The sequence below is a fragment of the Callospermophilus lateralis genome, chromosome X (assembly GCF_048772815.1).
Source record: "Callospermophilus lateralis isolate mCalLat2 chromosome X, mCalLat2.hap1, whole genome shotgun sequence".
NCBI lineage: Eukaryota > Metazoa > Chordata > Mammalia > Rodentia > Sciuridae > Callospermophilus > Callospermophilus lateralis.
In genome coordinates, this window is record NC_135325.1 from 1,954,741 (window position 1) to 1,975,699 (window position 20,959).

A 20,959-nucleotide genomic window follows, 5' to 3' on the forward strand; every position below is an offset into this window, starting at 1 on the left:
AGGTTCTACTTCCCAGTCATCCATCCAGCTATCAATGAATTAATCCACTAATGAGGTCAAAGCCCCCAAGATCCACTCATTTCCCAAAGTCCTCACCTCTGAACATTTACATGACACTTGGAGGGACATTGCAGATTCAATCCATAGCAGATGCCAAGTCCATCTCTGTGAATATCATTTCATTAATCAAAACTAAATCCCTCTGTAGAAGGTAAGTTAACATTTGTACTAAATTCATCATATTTAGTGGCTCATTTATGTGTCACAATTGCCCTTGGGTTTAGGCTTATAGATCTAACATCCTATGGACATCAACTGGGCATTTTACAGCCAGGATATGACAAAGGAATTTCATTGCTTTCCTTAAAAATTCCTGCTTCTCAGGCACCTCTGAGAATGGAGTTAGGGTCACCCCCATAACCCCTGACATACACGTTTGACATCTGAGAGGATTCATTGACTTCCCCCCTCTTGACTCCATACATAATCAAATATTTAATCCTGATGATTTTATCCCCAACATAATGTTCTATCTCTTTTAAGTCTGCCATAGATTCCTTCTATATTCTCATATTTAGACTTTTTAATGCTAGGGATCAAACCCAGGGCCTCATACATGCTAGGCAATTGCTCTGCCACTGAGCCACAAAATTCTCCTGAGTAGACTTCTTATTTCCAGTCTTCTCCCCTCAACTTCCAAAGTATATAATTAAAGTATCCATCTGACAAGATCATCTCATACTTTAAGCCAGTCCATTACTCCCCAACACTAACACCATGGTTCTCAAACCATGTATGAAATCATATGAAGCCTACAGTAGTGCCTTGGAGGGAAGAAAAGGGGGTGCCATTAGGGCTGGAGTCTTAATTCCCTCCTCACTCAGAGAAATCTTATTCTATATTTTCTTTTTGCATTGGAGTTCTTGGGAAAGAATTGATTTTGGACAAAAACATATATTTTTTTCTGTTAAAATTGGAAGCCCAGTGACCAATAGGAGATATATATATATATATATTCCATGATATGGCCCCTGCCTGCCTGCATCTCCAGTTTCATCTCTCATTTTTCTCTTTGTAGAACCAAGCAGCAACAGAGTTCCCACTTTGCCTGCATACACAGAAATTTTCCTTGCCCTAGACTATCTTCTTATGTTGTGTCCCATACCACAAAAGCCCACTAAATCCCCATCCTTACCTGTAGGATAACTAAATCTAATACCCTCTATGACTTGATATCATCACCTCTAGGAAGTCTTCCTTCTTTATCTCTAGTTGCCCCTCCTCCCCCAACAATCTTCTATCTGTAAGAGGCATTAAGTGGTGTAAGACAAGAACAGTGGCTTCTGATCTTCACTTTTTTTTTTTTGCTAAATATGTGTGAGTCTAAGGAATTAACTTTACTTTTATGAGACATCATTTATTCATTTATTCATCCATTCATTGATCCTTCCCCCTTGCCTTATGTAGCTTATATTCTAGTAGGAGAAATAATAAAGTATCTTACGGTATGATGTATGATGGAGAAGAATAAAACAAAGATGAATAAAAAGTGCTGGAGAGTAGATTTTTTCTATTTGTTACAAAAGAAAGACTTTTCTGATATCTAAGAAAACTTTCCTGGCAGTCAGAACAAGTTCTGTTGAGTATAGGGCCAGTGGGCAAAGCAGGGAGACCATAGTTAGTAAGTTGTTGCATAAGTGGCAGTGGTGGAGTTGGTGAGATATGTAAACAGCATGGATCTCTTTTGAAAGTATAACTGCAAGATTTGATGATTGATTTTTGGTGAAGTTAAAAAGGAAAAGTCACAGGTGGCTCCTGGATTTTGGAACTGAGCAACTAGAAGGATGGAGTTGATATTACAGCTGAAGACTGGAGGGAGGGGTCTTCTCTATGGAAATTAGTTTTAGGATATGTGAAGTTCAAGGTACCTATTAACATCTGATGGAGATGTTCAGTAGATGATCTGTAGTAGAGACATCCAGGCCAGAGATATACATGTGGGAATTGTTGCATGTAGTTGATGTTCAAAATGATAAAACTCACTAGGAAATAAGCAGAGACACTCAAATAGAAGAAAGTGTAGGACTGAACTCCAGGGCATTCTAATGTTTACATGTTGTCAAGATGAGACACCAGTGACAGAAGAATAGAAAAGAAAATATTGAGAAGGAGCAAATAGGAAAGAAGGAAGAAGAAAGAAAGCCAGTACAGTATGGTATCCTCAAAGCCCAGTGAAGAAAATGTTTCAAGGAAGAGTGAATGATCAGCTGAGTGAAATACAGTAAGGCTCAAACATTGGCTATTAGAGTTAGTTAGTTACATGAATGTTCCTGGTTACATGGACGAGAATGGTTTCAATGGAGTGGAGTGTTGATTGTAAGGGTATAAGAAAACTGATGGAATAGCCAGGCAGGGTGGTGCATACCTGTAGTTGCAGCTACTCAGGAGGTTGAGGCGGGAATGTCACAAGTTCAAACCTAGCTTCAGCAACTTAGCAAGACATATTCTTCAAAAAATGGTGGGGGGGAAGGCTGGAGATGTATCTCAGTGGTACTGTCCCTCAGTTCAATTACCATTCCCACAAAAAAAGAATAAAGAAAAAAGAAAATAGATGGAAAAGATTCAGGATACAGTGAGATAGCAAGTACAGAGCTTGATAAAGAAGTCTTAATGTAAAGGCCAGAACAATTGGATTTAGCTGAAGGAAGACAAGTGTGGGGGGTAAGATAATTTTAAAAAATGGATGAAAAGAGTATTATTGAAGGCATCTAAGAATGACCCAGCATTTCAAGGAAAAATGCTGATGTAGGAGAAAGAGAAAGTATCAGGATGGGGGCCTTTAGCAGGCAAGAGAGGTGATGATCACATAATCAGGAGGGTCAGCCCTCTCAGCACAAGAGTTCATGGACAAATGGGAGAAGGCAGAGCATATGAGCACAGAAGTAGGTAAAGCTCTTCCCATTTTTGTTTACCATCTTTAAAACAGGGTATTTAAAAAATAACATAAAATAATAACTTTTTGTTTATTACATTTTCTCTCTGCCTCCCACAACCAATTCATCAACAAACCTTGTTCAACACATACCCCAAACCTCACCACTGTTTGCCACTTCCTTGTCATGATCCTCTCTGAGCCACTACCACTACTATTATAATAGGCTCCAAAGTCATTTCTGTGCCTCAAGCTCATTTCCCTCAAGAGTGGTCATTCAAGATATAAATTGGACATTACCACATTGGTGCTAAAATACCTCCTAAGTCTTCTCATTCCATGGTAACAGTTGAACAGTTTAACTTGACCTGCTGAGCCCCATCCAATCTCACCACTACAAAGTCCTCCAGTCTCATTTCTATGAACACAATACCCATTTAAACTGGCTGCCTTCCAATTTGTCAAACAGACAATAGCAGAGACTCTATCCTTGTCTGTCTTTGCTGTTGCACATGAATGTTGAGTGACAGCCTCCTTCCTGTCCACCTTATCACACATTAAATGTTGCCTCCTTAGTGTAGTCTTTCTCAACCACTTGATCTTTAGTGGCTACATGGTCACTCACTTTTAATCAAAGTGACAAATTCTCTGCACAACTTTATCTGCTATTTTTTTAATTTAAACAATGTTTTGTTTTGTTGTTTCTTATCTACCTTCCCTATTACAATATAGGTTCTATGTGAGCAGAATCTTGCCTGTTGCCTGGTCTATCTTGCAGTGCTTAGAACAAACAGTCCATGGTATATAGGTGAACTGCTGTAAATATTTATTGAATGAATGGCCACCTTGCTTTGAGTTGCTATTGTTGTCAGGACTGAGGCCAGATGGTGGAGAAATGCATGGGGCTCTCTCTATTACAATTTGCAGCAAAAGAACCTTATTGGCTCTCCTGTATGGAACATCCAGCCCAATAGCAGATTCCCAACACCAGATTTAGATAAGGCCTTAACAGTGATGTAGAAATCCTTCCTCTTTCCTCTGACAAATCCCCAGAACATAAAAGATACCTCATCTTAGGGCTTTGTTGACCAATTAGGAAACAGTTTGATTCTTAAGCAATAGGGCTCACGTTTGATAAATCCAAGCTTTCAAAGTAGTGATGTCTGCACCCCCGCTCCTGAGAAATGAACCCAGTGCCTTGTGCATGCTAGGCAAGTGCTCCACCACTGAACTACACTTTCAGTTCCTTTTTAAAATTTATTTTGAGACAGAGTCTTGATAAATTGCCAAGGCTGGCCTCAAATTTGTCATCCTCCTGTTGTAGCATCCTGTATAGCTGTGATTACAGGTGTGTGGCACCATGTTTGGCTCAAAGTGGTCATCTTAAAGGCTGAAATTTCTCGTAACAGTAATGTCAAGGGTTAAGATAGTTGTGAAAAGCCTAGATTTAGCCTCCATGTGCCTAATTCAAATGTAATCCAATTCCAAGTGGTTCAGTCTAGGTAAAGTAGGTATGTATTACTATTTCTATTTTATAGGTGGGAAAACTGGATCTTAGAGAAGTTGCAGTCTTTCTCCAGATCTGATGACCCTGAGTCACTTATTCATGAGCACATTCAAAAATGTTTGAAAATTTGCTACTGATTTCATGTTTAATTATAAACATTTAATTTTCAGAAATGACCAAATGTCACTTAAATCTATGAAAAGCAAATTAAATAGATTTTCAAGACTAGGAAATATGGTTTGTGATGGGCAAGTCTCTGTAAGATCTAGAAGGGGCCTTAGAAATTATCCAGGCTGGAGCTAAAACTTCAGAAAATCACAGAGATTCCCAAGATCCCACTCCTTGGCTTTTGTTTATTTTAGGCTGATTCATTTCCTGCTAGAAAAAGAAGCCTCTCCCATGCTCTGCCACACACACCTGGCACAGACAGAGAGGACAGGGCTGAGAGAACAGGTACTCAAATATCTGCCTGTCTGCCAAGATGGCTCAAAGGTATAAACTGGCGGTGTTAGCATGTTTCAGGGGAGCAGATTCTTCCATTTTTACATTAATGAGAAACAAAGGAGGAGGAGGAGGAGAATCTCTTTGCTTTAGAAAATGCTATCAATCCATTAAAAAGCACACTAGATAATTAGTGTATCAGAGGAGCATAAAGACCTGGAGAAGCCAGTCATTCCCCTGGTGCCTATTTTGTTGTGAAACATCAGCATCTGCACCATTCATAATTGTAGTGTAGAAGTTGGCACAGGAAGAAGCTGAGTAGCAAGCTGTTCCAGGTAGACCAGATGTCTTGAAGGGAGGCTGTCTATAAGTAAATACAATGCCTATTTCCTGTCATTTTTATTGTTTTGAATAAGAAGCAATTGGTACCTAGAATAATTCCTTTTATAAATTTTTTTGGTGCTTAGGGATTGAACTTAGCATTTCATGCATGCTAATCATGTGCTTTAACACTGAGCTATATACCCTTATCCCCTAATAATTCTTGATTAATAGGATATTCTTTTTTAAAAAAAGGCATCTAAATTGTCATGCTATCAAAAAGAAGCACTTTTTCAAAATACATTCTCCAAAGCCATCACTGTAGTCCTTTTCTCCCAATCAAGAGCTGGTCTTGTGATACCAGATGTTGTTGCCTCAGAGATAAAGGAAGGTGTTGGTGACCTCTCTATTGAGAAGGGGTAGTAATGGTGAAGAGAAAAAAAATAAACAACTGAAAAAAATGAGAGGACCTTACTTCCATCATTAACAACCCAAAAGAGGACAAAGGATGCAGGAAAAAGAGAGCGGTGGGAAGGGACAAACATCCATGAGGACATAGAGGCTTCAGAACTCACAGGGAATGCTTGGCCAACTTTTATTTGGCTGCCAATTGAATGATTCACTCAACAAATATTTATTAAGGGCCTTCTACATCCAGGTAACTGTTCTAGGCATTTGGGATCCATCAGTAAAAACAACAAAGCAAAAAAAAAAAAAAAAAAAAGAAAGAAAAGAAAAGCAATAACAAAGATCCCTTTCCTTATAGAGCTTTCATTCCAGTGGAAGATTCAGATAAGAAACCACAATGGATTTTGGACCACCAAATAAAATTTCAATTTCAAGCCCTGCTTGGACTTGAAAACAAAAATACATGATCTAGTGTGCTGGTGGGTGATAAGTACTATGCAAACAAGAAAGCAAAATCCCAAAATAACCAGTTAATGGGGACTTGTAGTCCAGGGTGTGAGGACCTTGCTCTTTTAAATAGGTTTTTCCAAACTTGATATTTTAGAAATGATATTTGTGCAAAGACTTCATAGGGTAAAGAACTGTCCATGCAAATATCTGAGGGAAGAGTATCCCAGGTTGAGGGGACAACCATAGCAAAGAGTCTTAGGTTGGATGATATCTACAGAGTTTGAAGAAGAGAAAGGAGGTCTTTGTTGCTGGAGCCCAGTGTGGGGAGGGGGCAGGAGGAGAAGCTTGAGAGGCAGAAGTCAGAGATGGAACCTTGTTGGTTGTTGTAGGAGTGCAACTTCATCTCAAAGAAGAATGGAGAGCTTTTGCAGAGTTTGGATCAGACAAGTAACCTTATCTGACCCAAGTTTTAAAAAACATCTCTTTGGTACATTGAGAATGGATTATGGCATAAAAAGAAAAGATTTCTCTTTTTTAAACACATTGCCTTACTTATGTGACAGGGTTGCTATGAGACTCAAATGCAAAAGTGCTTTTAAAATTATAAAGCACAGTGAAGACCCAAATCATAATTATTTTACACAAACAATAGGGGGTTCAAAAGCCAAGGTCTCTCTTGCCTTCCTCTGATCCATGAAAAGTAACTGCGTTCATTAAACTGGTCTGCGTGCAAGAAGCTAAAGGAAAATTGATTCTGTTTATTCAAAAATGTGATTTTATGCCCGAGTTTGAAATAATTTAGATTGTGCAGATTGCTACTGATTTCATGTTTAATTATAAAAGAAATGCCTTAAAAACGTGGAAGTACTAGGCTTGAATATTGAAGACTTTAAATATAACAGCAGACCAGTATAGGAGCAGAAGTCTGGGAAGTTTAAATCTATTTCCTTTTCCTTAATCCCCTCAGAGAGCTAGACGCACTGGCTAGATCCTCCAACATTTCGCTGGTGGTATCTTTTCTTTGCGGTGGCCCTGCCACCAAGTAAACGCTGCTGGGTGGGAGCACTTTGTGCGGCCAGCTGACCTTCAGAGAGTCTGGGGAGAAATTTTAAAGGTTTTTGGAGAAGAGGCCTTGAGGCTCCAAGAGAAAAAAAGAAGAGAAAGGGGCCCCAGGAAGCCCGAGCCTCCCGGGAGATTGAATGAGTTAATGAACAGGCGTGATTGTCCAAGACAATTATGTAAAAGAGAAGGCGAGGAGTTCTAAATGGCTGCAACTTGGAGTTTACTCTGCCTAAGGTGAGTGTGCTTCTGTGATTTTGTTTCTCCGGCAAGGTTTTTTGTTTTTTGTTTTTTGTTTTTTTCCCTTTCCAGTCTTCACCCACCGCTCAATTAAAAAAAAAAAAAAAAAAGCAACTCGCTCTGCCGGCCAGTCCCCACATTCTTATCCCTTCTCTTCCTTTAGCTTCCGAGCCCAAATCAAATTAGCCTCTGCACCACAGCGCCTGGGACCCTCAGCGCAATCCGCCTCTAGTAAAGAGCAGCTGTGTTATGTTTACCGCGCCCACCCGTCCCCCCATGCCTCCTGCTGTTGCCGCTGTGGTGCCGCTGTCCAAAGAACACACCTTCCCGGCCAACCCAGTTGTCACATCTTGCCCCAGCAGTCGATGGGGAAGCATTGGAAACTCTGCGCTCTCCAAATTCAGCTCGCTGCGCTGTGCATCTCCCTTGCCTTCCCCTTGACAAATTATCCAGTCTCAGTCAACCCTGCTCCTTCCCTAACGCTAGTTTTGTTTACTGAACAAACCAAGGCTTTGGGCAGCCTGCAGTTGCAGGGCTCTCTTTGGGTTTGGGGAGACGGGGTAGCGTTCATGGTCCTCCCTGGTGCCACTGACTGTTCGACTAGATCTTTCAGATCCGGAGGCACAAGCAGCGGGTGACAGGAGAGTGCCCCCCCCCAGGCGGATGGGGGTGGGGAGAGGAGAAGGGACTCGGCTAGGGGAAGGAGGCTGGGAGGCAGCTGCAGTGCCGTGAGGGGTGCGTGCGCGTGTGCCAAGCTTGCCCGCCGCCTCCAGGCTCAGTCTGTGCTCTTCGGCGTGTGGGGCACAGGGTCCCAAGGGCCAGGGAGCAGGAGCAGTGCCCCTCGCCTGGCCTTGCCTTTGCAGGGCATCGGATCGTCCCCGGGCGGAGCGCACGGGGCGGGGCGCAAGACCCGGGCCGCTCTCCCCGCCCCCTCCCCGCCGCTCGCGCCCAGCCTGGCTCCCTCTCCATTGAGTTTTCCTAGCGCCAGCGCCCATCAATGGTCCTGCTCGGGGATGCACACGCAGCTCACGGCCGGAGGGGGGTAGCAGCCGCCGCCTCCAGGTGCAGGCTCTGCCCGGCTGCCGCCGCCACCGCCGCCGCTGCCACCAGAGCCCCAGGCGCGCTGAGGTCCCCGCGATGGGGCTGCTGAGGCTGCAGTTGCTGGCGTGAGAAGGGGCAACAAAGTCGCCCGGCTCTGGGATCCCCCGCTGCCTGCATGGATGTCTTCAGCTTTGTGAAGATTGCAAAGCTCTCGAGGTAGGGGCCGCGCCGGTTTTCTTTGCACCTAGGGCCGCTGCCGCCTAGGGCAACTTGGTGCTTTATTTTTCGGGAGGCTTGGGAGAAGAAAAGCTGGACAGAGCAGCAGGGTTTAAGATAAAGCTGAAACCAGGTGGCCAGGGGCTGCCGTGTTCAACTTGTTTCTAACTGACTGGTGGGGTTTGTGTGTCCGGCTGTACACCACACAGAGAGACACACATGCTCCCCCCCCCAGTCCCCAATGTTCACGGCAGTTTGTCTTCCCTTAGGGAAAGCCCCAGTGGTGCTTGGGGTCACATGTATAATTCAGGGCCAAGAGAAGATGGTTGTAATTGCTACTGCTAGGGAAAGACAGGAGTACTTGAAGTGTGTGTGAGTGCCTTCCAAACAGCAGTGACTAAAAGTGTCCCCCATTCCTCCCACCCCTGAATTAGACCTCCACACCCTGGAAAAGTCAGTTTGTAGGTCGACCCAGGTGTTCCCACCAGTGACCCAGATGGCAAAGCCATGGAGATAGAAGAGAAAGACTTTCAGCCTTTCTTTGAGAAACTATATATTCTTAAGCCTTGAAAGATTTAGAAATTTGCCTCCAAGTAGCCATGTTGTTGAAACTGAAGAAAAACAATCTAGTGGGGCAGATTTCTCCAGCAGTGCTGACAGAAGAGGAACATTTCCACTTTGGGGCCTCTAGATGTTACCTAGTCCTTCTGCTCCTGCCCTAATGTGCTTCCAAAGTCTGCATTGAACAAATGAAGTAAGGTCTTATGCTGGTAGCATTAACTGGGAAGAGCCAGATATGAGAGGTCTTAGAAAACCATTCCTAATCTTCTCTGTCCAAGTCTCTGCAAGGGCTGGCCCTCTGCCCCTGGACCTCTGGGGAGGTAGGAACAAGGAGGTAGACAGTTGTGTTTTTACAGGCTGCAGTTGAAAGACTTGCTTGCAATACAGAGAGACTAATTCTAGGTTTTCTTTCACTCTTTAGTATCAGAGTGAGATGTGTTGATTGCATCAGGCAGGGATGAACAGCCTCCAAAAGCCTGAGGCAGAAGAGTATGTTGACTTTGCTTTGCTAAATTCCATCTGGGCCATCTCAGAACCTTTCAGTTTGGATATTGCCATTCAGATGGGCCTCTCTCCAACATCCACAGGTCTTTGTTCTTCCTAATCATTTTCACCTGCCCTCTGTATTCACGTGGGTCAATCTTCATGTTAAACAGATTTCTCCAGGGAAAGGGGGCCCGATGTAACTTCCGTTGGGTAGACTGGTGATGGGTAAGTAAATATGTGCTCCTTAGAGCCGCCCACGAGAGGTCTCTGCAGATCAGAAGATTGATGTGTTAAGCAGTGGATGATTGTAGTGTAGCAAATTGTTTGGTTTTACGTTGATATCGTAGAGGGCCATGGCTTCACACCACTGTTCTATTAACTTCTTGTGTGCTTCTGCCTATGGCTGGATTATAAACAGCTGTCAAATGATGAACCATAGTAAGCAAATAGCCGTGGGCAGATTTAGAGATTGTGTGGTGCCCTCTGTGTGATAGACAGAAATATCACTAAAGGAAGAGAGAAGTTCCACTAAGAATATAGTTTAAGTGTTAGTGGCCTGGAGTGCTAAAACCAACAAGATTAACAAAACATCTAGACCTCCGGTGTAGTCCTTTAACAGGAGCTTTGGAGAGGTCAGTGCTGTGTGTCAGGGGAAAGATGTTTTATATTAATGTTAATCAATTCTAGCATACTTTGATGATATTCACAAACCTGAATATTTGTAAAACCCAAGCCAGGCTGTGTAGGTGGGTGGAATTAATATCTTATTTTAAAAGTGTGTTTAAATTTTAGTAAATGAGAATGAATTTCACTTTCTGTCCTTCTTGTGATCCAATGGAGTGTTTAGAGAAAGAAGGTGCATATGTTCTGAGCCACTGTACCATTAAAAAATCTACCATCCACAGGAATTCTTCCTTTTTTTCATTGTGAGCTTAAGGATGGTCCCCAGGCTGAAACAGAGACACCTTTGGAGGGCAATTGGCCTGCAGAAAAACGTTTGCAGCTGCTGGTTTCTGCCCTTGAGGGAAGAAAGTCTTGAGCATGTGTGTTTAAAATACTCACAGAAATCAAGTTGTTTTCTCAAAGGTGAAGTATAAAAGTGCTTACATGGCAGGATTTTCCTGATTTCAGAATGGATAATCTTCCTAAAGGATTTAGCTTTGATCTACGTGGTTACTTGAGTGCTTAAAATTCTCTTGGTTTAGAGGCAAACATACATAGTTTTCCTGGATGTTAGCCTTGTCTTTGGTTCCTATGAACTTGAGTTTCTAAAGGTTGATTCTAAAAGCATTTCCTGTAACTGATATTTGCCAAGTGTCCTATCTGTGAGTTAAGACAGTGGTAATTATAGAGCATTCCAAGAGAATATTAATCCAAACAGGAATTAGTAAACTACACGTTTGGCTTTCCAAAGTACATTCAACCATGTTCACAGAATCTGTGGCCCTTTAATCATGTGAAAAGTCAGAATTCAAATTACCTCTTAATTTTACCCAGTGCCATCTTTTGATAATCACTTAAAAAATTATTGCCAAGCATCAGAATAGCTGGCAAGTGGTTGCAGCCCTTTATACCATCTGTGTTAGTTGTGACCCTTGATCACATCCTATGTGGGTGGCACAGTGTGTCATGGTTCTATCTGAAGGTGTTTTTTACTTGTTCTTCTAATTTTCTGGTTATTAAACTGCTTTATAGTTTACATGCAGTGTAACTTCACCGTTTCCCTGGTAACAGTTATATATCATTTTCCATCTTTGTAGATGAGAGCATTACAGATGATTGCTTTATAAACCAGTAATAGTATAAAACTAGGCATATATTTTTATTGTTACTGCACTTTGTATTGACTATTTCATTCGTAAAGCAGATGCACTCTTTCAAATGTTTATAAAAGAATGTAGTTCAGTAGAGAAACACATGATTATGCCCCTTTTGCTTAAGAGAGGTGATTTGAAACCCCAAATTCATACAGGTATTATTTAACTGAGCAATGTGTTCCTGAATTGAATTCCTGACTTCTTTTCGTTAAGCACTCTGAGATAATGACTGGGTCCCAACTATTAATATGAAGATATTTCTTACAGAACTAGGTACATTTTGGAGGTGCTTTATTTTATATTTTCTGATAGCTGCATGGGTTATATTGTGGTATATAGAAGTGACTAATAAAGTGTCAATTTTGTTAAAAGCATATTTGAGGAAGAATAAAAGTATGTACTTATGGATTCCTTTGTTTTTTATTTAGATACTATGAAACTTCTATTTTTTTTAATTTTTGTATTATTCAGAATTAAATATTTCCCAGGGAAATGGAGAAGTTAAAGAAGAAATACAAGAGGTCAGAGTTTTCCATATCCTTTATTTTTACCTGAGTAATTACATTAATATTGCTGATAATAGTGAGCTCTGGAGGCTAGCAATGAAAAAAAAAAACATTCTGGATTTGAATTTTATTAAAAATGCTACTTACTCCTCTTCTGAGCCTTTCATGAATTCTGCTGATTTTTGTGGCTGTCAGGAGGTGAAATGATGGAGTTTCATAACAGAACTAGATTCCTGTTTTAGTAATGTTTAACTCGTGTTTCCCAGGGGTTGTTAGTGTGCAGCTGAAAAAGTCTAGTCACTCTTGGTTTGGGAAAGAAGGCATCTAGTTCAAGCTTTGTACCATTTCAAGCCAGTATGTTTGTCTTTCTGTCTGTCTGTCTTTCTTTCTCTCTCTGATAAGTATATTTCACCTTCTTGCTCTGAGGTTTACCAGAGAATGTCAGCTTCTGTGAAAATCACTTGTACTTTAAATGAATAACCTGCAAGTTCTTGTTTTCTGCTTATGGACCATCCAGGTGTTTGTTGTCTCCCTTACACATACACACACATACACACACACACACACACACACACACACACACACTGTTCAATGTTATTAATTTATTCTTTATTATTCCACTTGGGGTTTACCATAGAAGCTTAGCTGTGAGAGAATATATGTTATTGATGAATTAGCAATGTTTATTTTCCTTTTGCTATTTGGGGGATTGAATCCAGGGCCTGGCACATGCTAGGCAAGTGCTCTACCACTGAGCTACACCCTGGGCCCCTAGAAATTTATATTTAAGGAGTGATTTTGAAAACACTGATTTAACACTTGACACAATAAGAAAAATTGATACTGTTTTTTGTTGTTGTTGTTGTTGTTGTTCCTGAAATTTACCATTCATATACCATCAAGTGATCTTGAACATTGAAAGCTAATCATATTGCAGAAATAAAATTATGAATAGGTTAAGCAAAGGGTTGGCAAACTATTACCTATGGACCAGATCTGGCTTTCGGACTGTTATGATACATCCTGTGAGCCAAGAATGTTTCTTTATTTTTAAATGATTCAAAAAACAAAACAGCAAGAAAACAAAAGAGTGATAAGAAATTTAAATTTCAGTGTTCATAAATAAAGTTTTATTGGAACACAGCCATACTTATTCATTTATGTATTGTCTATGGCTGCATTTGTTCCACAACCGCAAAGTTAAATAGATGCCACAGAGATGCTATGGCCCACAGAGCCTGAAATATCTACTGTTTGGCTTTTATAGAAAAAGTTTACTGACCCCCGGATCAAATGATGCCTTTTTCTGTTTTCATCATAATCAGCACACATGTGGGCACATACACATGTCAAGTTGAGCATATTAAGTACTCAAATTCACTAATGCACATTCACAATTAATTTAGACCTTCATTGAAACTTCTGATCTCAAATTATTTATTCTCAAATTATTTATGGCCACTAAAAACCATTATAATTGCCCAACTGGTATTTGTTGCACTTAGGGAAATTATGCATGGTTATTCTTTGGTCATTAAGTTAGCCTTCTTTCTTTAGGCTGGAGAGTTACTTGTTGGAATGATGCTTGCTTTCTATAGCCTTTAAACTTCTAGCTCAACATGGATGGAAAAAGAATGGGCAATAATACTTTTAAAGCCTCAAACAATTTGTGCTGGAAAACTGATAATCAAGTCCACAGGAGAATGCTGAGTATTTCCTTACAGTACACTTGAGCCATCTGGTCCTAATGGCTAATGACCTTCCCTAATCTGTTTGCAAATGGAAAAAAAAAAAATAGATAAGTGGATTTAGTTGTAGGCAGAGGAATGCAGGTAGGCTGTATCAATGTGGAGTTGAGTTTAACCTCACATTTTTTATGATCTGACTGAGAACATTGTAATGAAAAACTATAGACTATCTTTAGTTCTTTATAGTGAAAGCATATCAAAAATATGCTGTTTTGCTACTGAGTAATTTAGGTCATTTTGTACTTAAGCTCTGAATATCTTGAGGAAATCTAAGCCTTAGTTTTAGATAACAATGTTAACATTCCTATTTTTCCTGGCAAAGAGATGAGAAGGGTTTTCTGCCTGAACTGTTCCTCCAGAAACATATTTTCAAGTATGGCTTACAGTATTTGGCATATGATAAATCCTCCATACTAAATAATTTGGAGTCAAATCATATACAATCCACTCTGATACTTGTTGCAAACAAATGGTCATTTTGTTTACCTGAACAATTCTCATGATCAGTACTTCTTTAATGTAATGGAGTTTATGTTAATATGTTAGAAGTAAATGGCCCTGCTCTTGGCCCAAGTCTCAGAGAATAAACTTTTATTTCTATTTTGACATTCAAAACATATCTTTTTCTGTGAATGATGGTTAAAAAGTCATCAACTTGAACTTCTAAGAAACCTGTGCTTTACTACTATAAGCTGAACAAGCAATTATGATTACATTTAAATAGATTTGTATAGATTCCGCTATGGTAGGAATTCCTTTCAGAATGGTAAAAAGCATGGTCCTTTTTATGAAGGATATATTTCTAAAGTTTGAAAAGGAATAGTAGTTTCCCTATAATTACAATTTACTCTCAGGCTTTAATTTTTATTTTAGTTATTTTTCATATGTTTCCTAAGTTTTGTGAGATTTGATTTAATGAAAATAAGAACATGAGTTTTATCTGAAACAGATAAGCTTAAACCCCATTAAGTCCCATCATCCCAGATGTGGGACATGTATAAAGAGTTAAATTGAGCAACAAATATACCACTCACCCTAAATTTTGAAGTCATGTTTTAAGAGTTCTGTTCCTTCCCTCTTTATTTCTTTCTCTGTTTCTTTCTTCCTTCCTTCTTTGAATACCTAGGATTGTACCTAGGGGTGCTCTACCACTGAGCCACAACCCAGCCTTTTTTTTTAATTTAAATTTCTATTTTTTAGTTGTTGGTAGACCTTTATTTATTTGTTTTTTATTTATATGTGATGCTGAGAATCAAACCCAGTGCCTCACTCATGCTAGGCAAGTGCTCTACCACTGAGCCCCAGCCCCAGCCCCTCACCTCAGTCCTTTTTATTTTCATTTTGAGACAGGCTCTTACTGTGTTGGCAAGGCTGTCCTTGAACTTGCAATCCTCCTGCCTCAGCCTCCCATGTTACTGGGATTATATGCATATGCCACCATGGAATTCTGTTCTTTTGAGAAAAATGATATGTCAATGATTAGAGCATTTGAAAAAATATATGTAAAATATGTAAGGTCTAGATTATTATTTTAACCTATTTTAATGCACCTGTGTGAATCTTTTTTAAAAAACATATTTTTAAATTGTAGATGGACACAGTACCTTTTTTTGATTTATTTATTTTTATGTGGTGCTGAGGATTAAACCCAGTACCTCACATGTGCTAGGTAAGCTACAACCCCAGCCCCTCAATCTTTTTTAATTTTATTTATTTCTTAAAAATGTTTTTAGTTGGGGCTGAGGTTTTGGCTCAACAGATAAAGCACTTGCCTGGCATGTGTGAGGCACTGGGTTCGATTCTCAGCACCACATATAAATAATAAAGTAAAGGTCCATCAACAACTAAAAATACATATATTTTATTTAAAAAATGTAGATGGACACAGTACCTTTATTTCATTTATTTATTTTTTAACGTGGTGCTGAGGATTGAACCCAGTGCCTCATACTTGCTAGGCAATCATTCTACCACTGAGCTACAACCCCTGTGTCAATCTTCTTGAAATCTTTGCAGAATTGAAAACTTGGAATTTAATGGAGTAAAAGAAAGCAATAGAGTTTGATGTGGTAGGGCAGCCATCCTGGGAAATTTAGCAAAACCCTGTGTCAAAATAAAATTTAAAAAGACTGGGAATGTAGCTTAGTGATAGACCACATGAATCACAAAGAATATTTACTACAGGTTTCCACCCTTTGCAGAGGTACGTATTTTCCTGTTCTTCCTTTAAGTTCTTAGACTGTTAGAAGTTACTATTGCATTTGTAGGTTAATTTTGAAGCTTTCTGAAGTAACTCTTCTATTTACTCGCTCCACATTCTTTATCTTCACCTTTTCAGATTTGGTGCACATTCCCTTTATTTCCTTTGGATATCATATTTCTGGACACTTATTACTTCTTTTTCCTAGCCTTAACTTCCTCTTCAGCTTGAATCACACATGTATACACACATGCTTCCCTAACTCTAGCCATGCTGAACTTCTTAAAAGTCATAAAAGATGCCACACCTTTGAGCCTTTGTATAAATTCCTCATCTTGTCTGGAATAAACTTTACATTGCAGCCGTTTTACCTGGTAAACTGTTTGTCTTTTATGTTTAAGTTTTTAATCTAAACTTATTCTGTGTAGCATTCTCTAACATCCCAATGCTTTAGTAGCATCTTATGGGGGCTATGATAATCTAACTGCTTTAAAAGATTAGCCTCTCAATATGTAGTGACTTATATTTTGTTCACTTAAAACTTTAAACCAGTTTTCCTGATGGGGTGAGGAGTCTCTGCCACATATAGTCATTAAGGGAACATGGAAAATAGATTCTCATTAATCTTCAATATGAGATGCAAGGTTGCCTGCATATTACTGCTCAGCAGACAGGTGTAGGGAGAGAAATGGTGGAAGACTGAGTGGGAGGTTTTTAAGAGCCATGCCCCAAATTGAATTATAACATTCTAAGTTCCATTAACCAGAACTCCAGCCATATTAACTGTGAGGGAGCATGAAAAATTTAGTCTCCTTGTATATTCTGCCTCTGGTGGACATCCTGGGCCCTACCCTTTTTATAGCATTTATTCCTAGTGTGTTCGATTGAACTTTTACTTTGAATTCTTGAACCTTCCTTGAATGCAAGCTTTTTCTGTGTGACATTATAGTTTTTCCTACTGGAAATGGGGTATATTTCCTGCCTTATTGTGTAGGGCTTGAACAAAGGACTTGCTTTGGCCAATGGAACATGGATAGGAGTCACAGTGCCAGTTTGGGTAGAAGAATGCTTTTATTGCCATTGTACCTATCTATTGCTTGTAACAATACTGTATGAAGAATTGCTTGGTGTAGCCTATTGTTTCCAGAAGGTAGATTTACATGAAGCAGTACCATCTGGTAAACTATAAGCATGAAAACAGATGTTTACTGTTGTATGATGCCATGTTCTGCCACTTTATCATGGTAATAGTTGACCCATATAGATTACATTATAATTAAGTCCAGTATTAGTTTGTATCTCACTTATGAATTCTTTGAGGGTAAAACCCATTTGTATTAAACCTCCTTGGTTCACAGTAGATAATTTGGTGAATTATGAATGAATCAGAGTAAAACCATACTGCATTCTACATTATGTCAAATATTGTTGATCATAGATGTGCTTGCTTCTGTATCTCATGCAACAGATTGGATGACTTTATCACTGACTGTACCACTGCACACCTGGCAAGGAACTGCAGCCTGCCCCTGCAGCCTAGGGCCCAGCCCTACATCTGGACCTGGATTCTCTCATTCTCAGACTTATTTTCTTTCCCTTTCCTTCTAGTTGGAAAATTTTAGTCTTCTTTAATCGTAAACATTGCATCTGTACTAATGAGAGAATTACAGGTAATGTAGATAATCTTGCTAAAGATTATTATTTGACCTAAAGGTTAGTTTTTATATTTTTCTCTCTTATTTTTTATATCATTAGTTAAAAACACGGGGATACTTAACCTTAAGCAACATCCCCAGCCATTTTATATTTTACTTTGAAACAGGGTCTCACTAAGTTGTTTAGGGCCTCACTAAATTATAGAGACTGACTTTGAACTTGTGATCCTTCTGCCTCAAGCCACTGGGATTATAGGCCTGTACTACCACACTCGGCTATATTTCTCTTTTTAAATACCACACTAGACAAGCAAATTTTAACAAATGAGTCTGTAAGAACTTTATTTAAAAGTTATATTAAATCAGTACAGCTGTGACAAAAGGAAATTCTTTTTATAGTGATCTAGAAAGATCTCCAGATATATTTACTAATCAAAAATAATAAGTTACAAATGTGTTATAAAACGTTTTATATATAAATATATATACACATTTATATATATATACACATATATAAAAATGTGTATATATATGTGTGTGTGCATATAAACATGTTTATATATATGTATATATGCACACACATAAGATATATATGTATACATGCATATACATGTATATATGTACACACACATATTTTTTTCAAGTGTTTATATAAAAATGACTGAAAGGACATACAAATAAACCAGTTTTTAGTCCTATAAAACAGTGGTACAGAAGGTTATGTGTGAGGGAGTGGGGTACATGGGGATATGAGTTCCATGCCCGTCTTCAAGTTTTGCATTGTATTTATTTTGATTTTGAACCCTAGGAATCTATTACTTATTAACAGATAAACTTGAATTTAGAAGATGCTAATAATGTATCCACATAAATTTAAGGTCCAAACAACAGTAACAACAGGTTTGTAACATATTTTTTTTGACAATAAACATCAGACCTTCAGTGTAAAAATTTTTGAAAATATAGCACATACAAAGGAAAGGATAAATAAATATGTGAAATTCCACCAGTCTGGTAAAAATCACTTAGCTTCTCTGTTCTTTAACCTTTACATCTGTTTCACATAGATAATATGAAAACACAATTTTATACTTAAGTTTTTACAAAATATTATATTTCCCCATCATTAACCATTCTTTATAAATATAAAATTAACAACCACAAATACCATTATTTATTTAATGATTTCCTGTTTCATTAACATTTAGATTGTTTCCAGTGTTTTACTTTGGATAATAAATATGATGAATAGCTTCACAGTTAAGTCTTTGGATTTCATGAGTAGAGTTTTTCAAAGACATAGTATTCAAAACTGATTAAAGTCAGAAGGTAGTTTGAGCTGTCATTAAAATAGTATTCAAATTTTATGGTAAAATTGTGGGCATTCTAGTCACTCAGAAGTATTAAAGTTGACAAGCAGCATTTGTCATGCAAGTTAACCTAATAACAAGACTTGAAGCAGTGGTAAAGAGGAAAGCTTGAGCAGTGGTAGGTGGAACTTCAGGTAGATTTCAATCAAATAGACTTTGTTTCTTTTTTTTTGGAAAATGGTAAAATTATGTGTTATGCCCTCTAAATTAAATTCTATTTCAAAAATTCCATCATTTTTTTACATAATACATATGTAAATATGTAAAAATGTGGATGTGTAACCCATGTGATTCTGCAATCTCTACTTGGGGTAAAAAAGGGAGTTCATAACTCACTTGAAGCTAATGTATGCTAATGTATGAAATATGATATGTCAAGAGCTTTGTAGGGTTTTGAACAACCAATAAAAAAAATTCCATCACTTTACAACAGAATAGCAAATTCAAGGAAATTCATATTTGAGAACTTAGATTAAAATAGCATGAAACACTATACAGCTGCAAAAACTGAATAAAGCAACATTCTCTGCAGTGATAGAGAATGATCTTCTGGATATATTGAGTGAAGATATTAAGGCGCATAATAGTAAATATGCCTGTATGTGTATAAAAGATATGTAAGAAATATAAGAATCTAAAAAAGTGCTATTAGAATTGGGGAAGAGTAGGAGGAAAAAAAATCTACTTAGAAAAATAAAATTGATAAAAGCTAGATATAGCTGCACAGGCCTGTAGTCCCAGCTACTCAAGAGGCTGAAGCTGGAGGATCTTTGGAGGCCAGCAGTTTGTGTCCAGCCTGGGCAACATAGTGAGACCCTGTGTCCAAAAAAAAGGGGAGAATTGGATGAATTAATATCTCCAAAAATATGAGAAAATGTTGAAAAAAGTCTACCCTGGATGGATATATAAATTACTCACTCATAGTTCTAAGCTATAATTTCTTAGTTTTTAACTATTTTGAGTGAGTGAAACATAAGAGATAGTTTAATATATTAAGGATATATATCAAAAAGTCTAATAAAAAATTTATATCTCTAAATTTTTAATGATGATTTTTATTAGCAAATTAAGATAAAGCTCAAAGAGCATGTCATTATAAAAATGATCTCTTTTTGAATAGAATTGAGTACTCTGAAGCAAACTTCTTTCATTTTTAATATCTAGGTAAGGTTTTCTCTGTTAGGAATATAAACAAAAATACTTTTTGTGCTCCAACCCTAGCAAGGAAAGCACGTCTGATGAGTTTTTTAAACTTAAATTTTATTAATTTTTGACAGCAGTCTTAAAAACCTTATCATCTGACATTTTTCCACTCACCAAAGGGGACAACTTTGTGGTTTTTTGAGAATCACATTTTGGGCATTTATTGATGGATGTTTCCTTTAGGACTGTAATTTGATTACAATGCCATTAGTTCATAATTTGTTTTTCCGGTTGAGATCACGTTGACAGGCTGAAGAATAGAGTGCTATTTAACTAAGCTGATGAAACACATAGGAGGCAATAAAGTATTTAATCCTTCTCTACTGGTCAATCCTTTACTTTATCTCCCTTGGATACTGTTGCAGCCATGTAAATTATGTAAATTTCCATTTATTTTGAATATAAGATGTCTTAAGTAGTCTATTACAGGTATACATGCTAACATTTTTGAAAGATTATCTGAACACAAGAAGATATGTACATAACAGTATGCTGGGCATAATTCATAGTTTTATTGCTGCCTAGAAGTCATTTTTTTGCTGAATTTTTGCTGTGTCATAGTTAGGGGTCAGAGATTGGCAGATTACAATCTTTGGGCCAAATATAAACTGTTGCCTATGTTTGCATTAAAGTAAGAGTGGTCCTCATATTTTTAAATGATTCCAAGAAATCAAAAGAAGAAGTTGGGCACAGTGGAACACTCCTATGATCCCAAGCTATTTGGGAAGTTGAGGCTGGAATATGGCAAGTTCAAACCTAGCCTGGGCACAGTAGTGAGATGTTGCCTTAAAAAAGTAT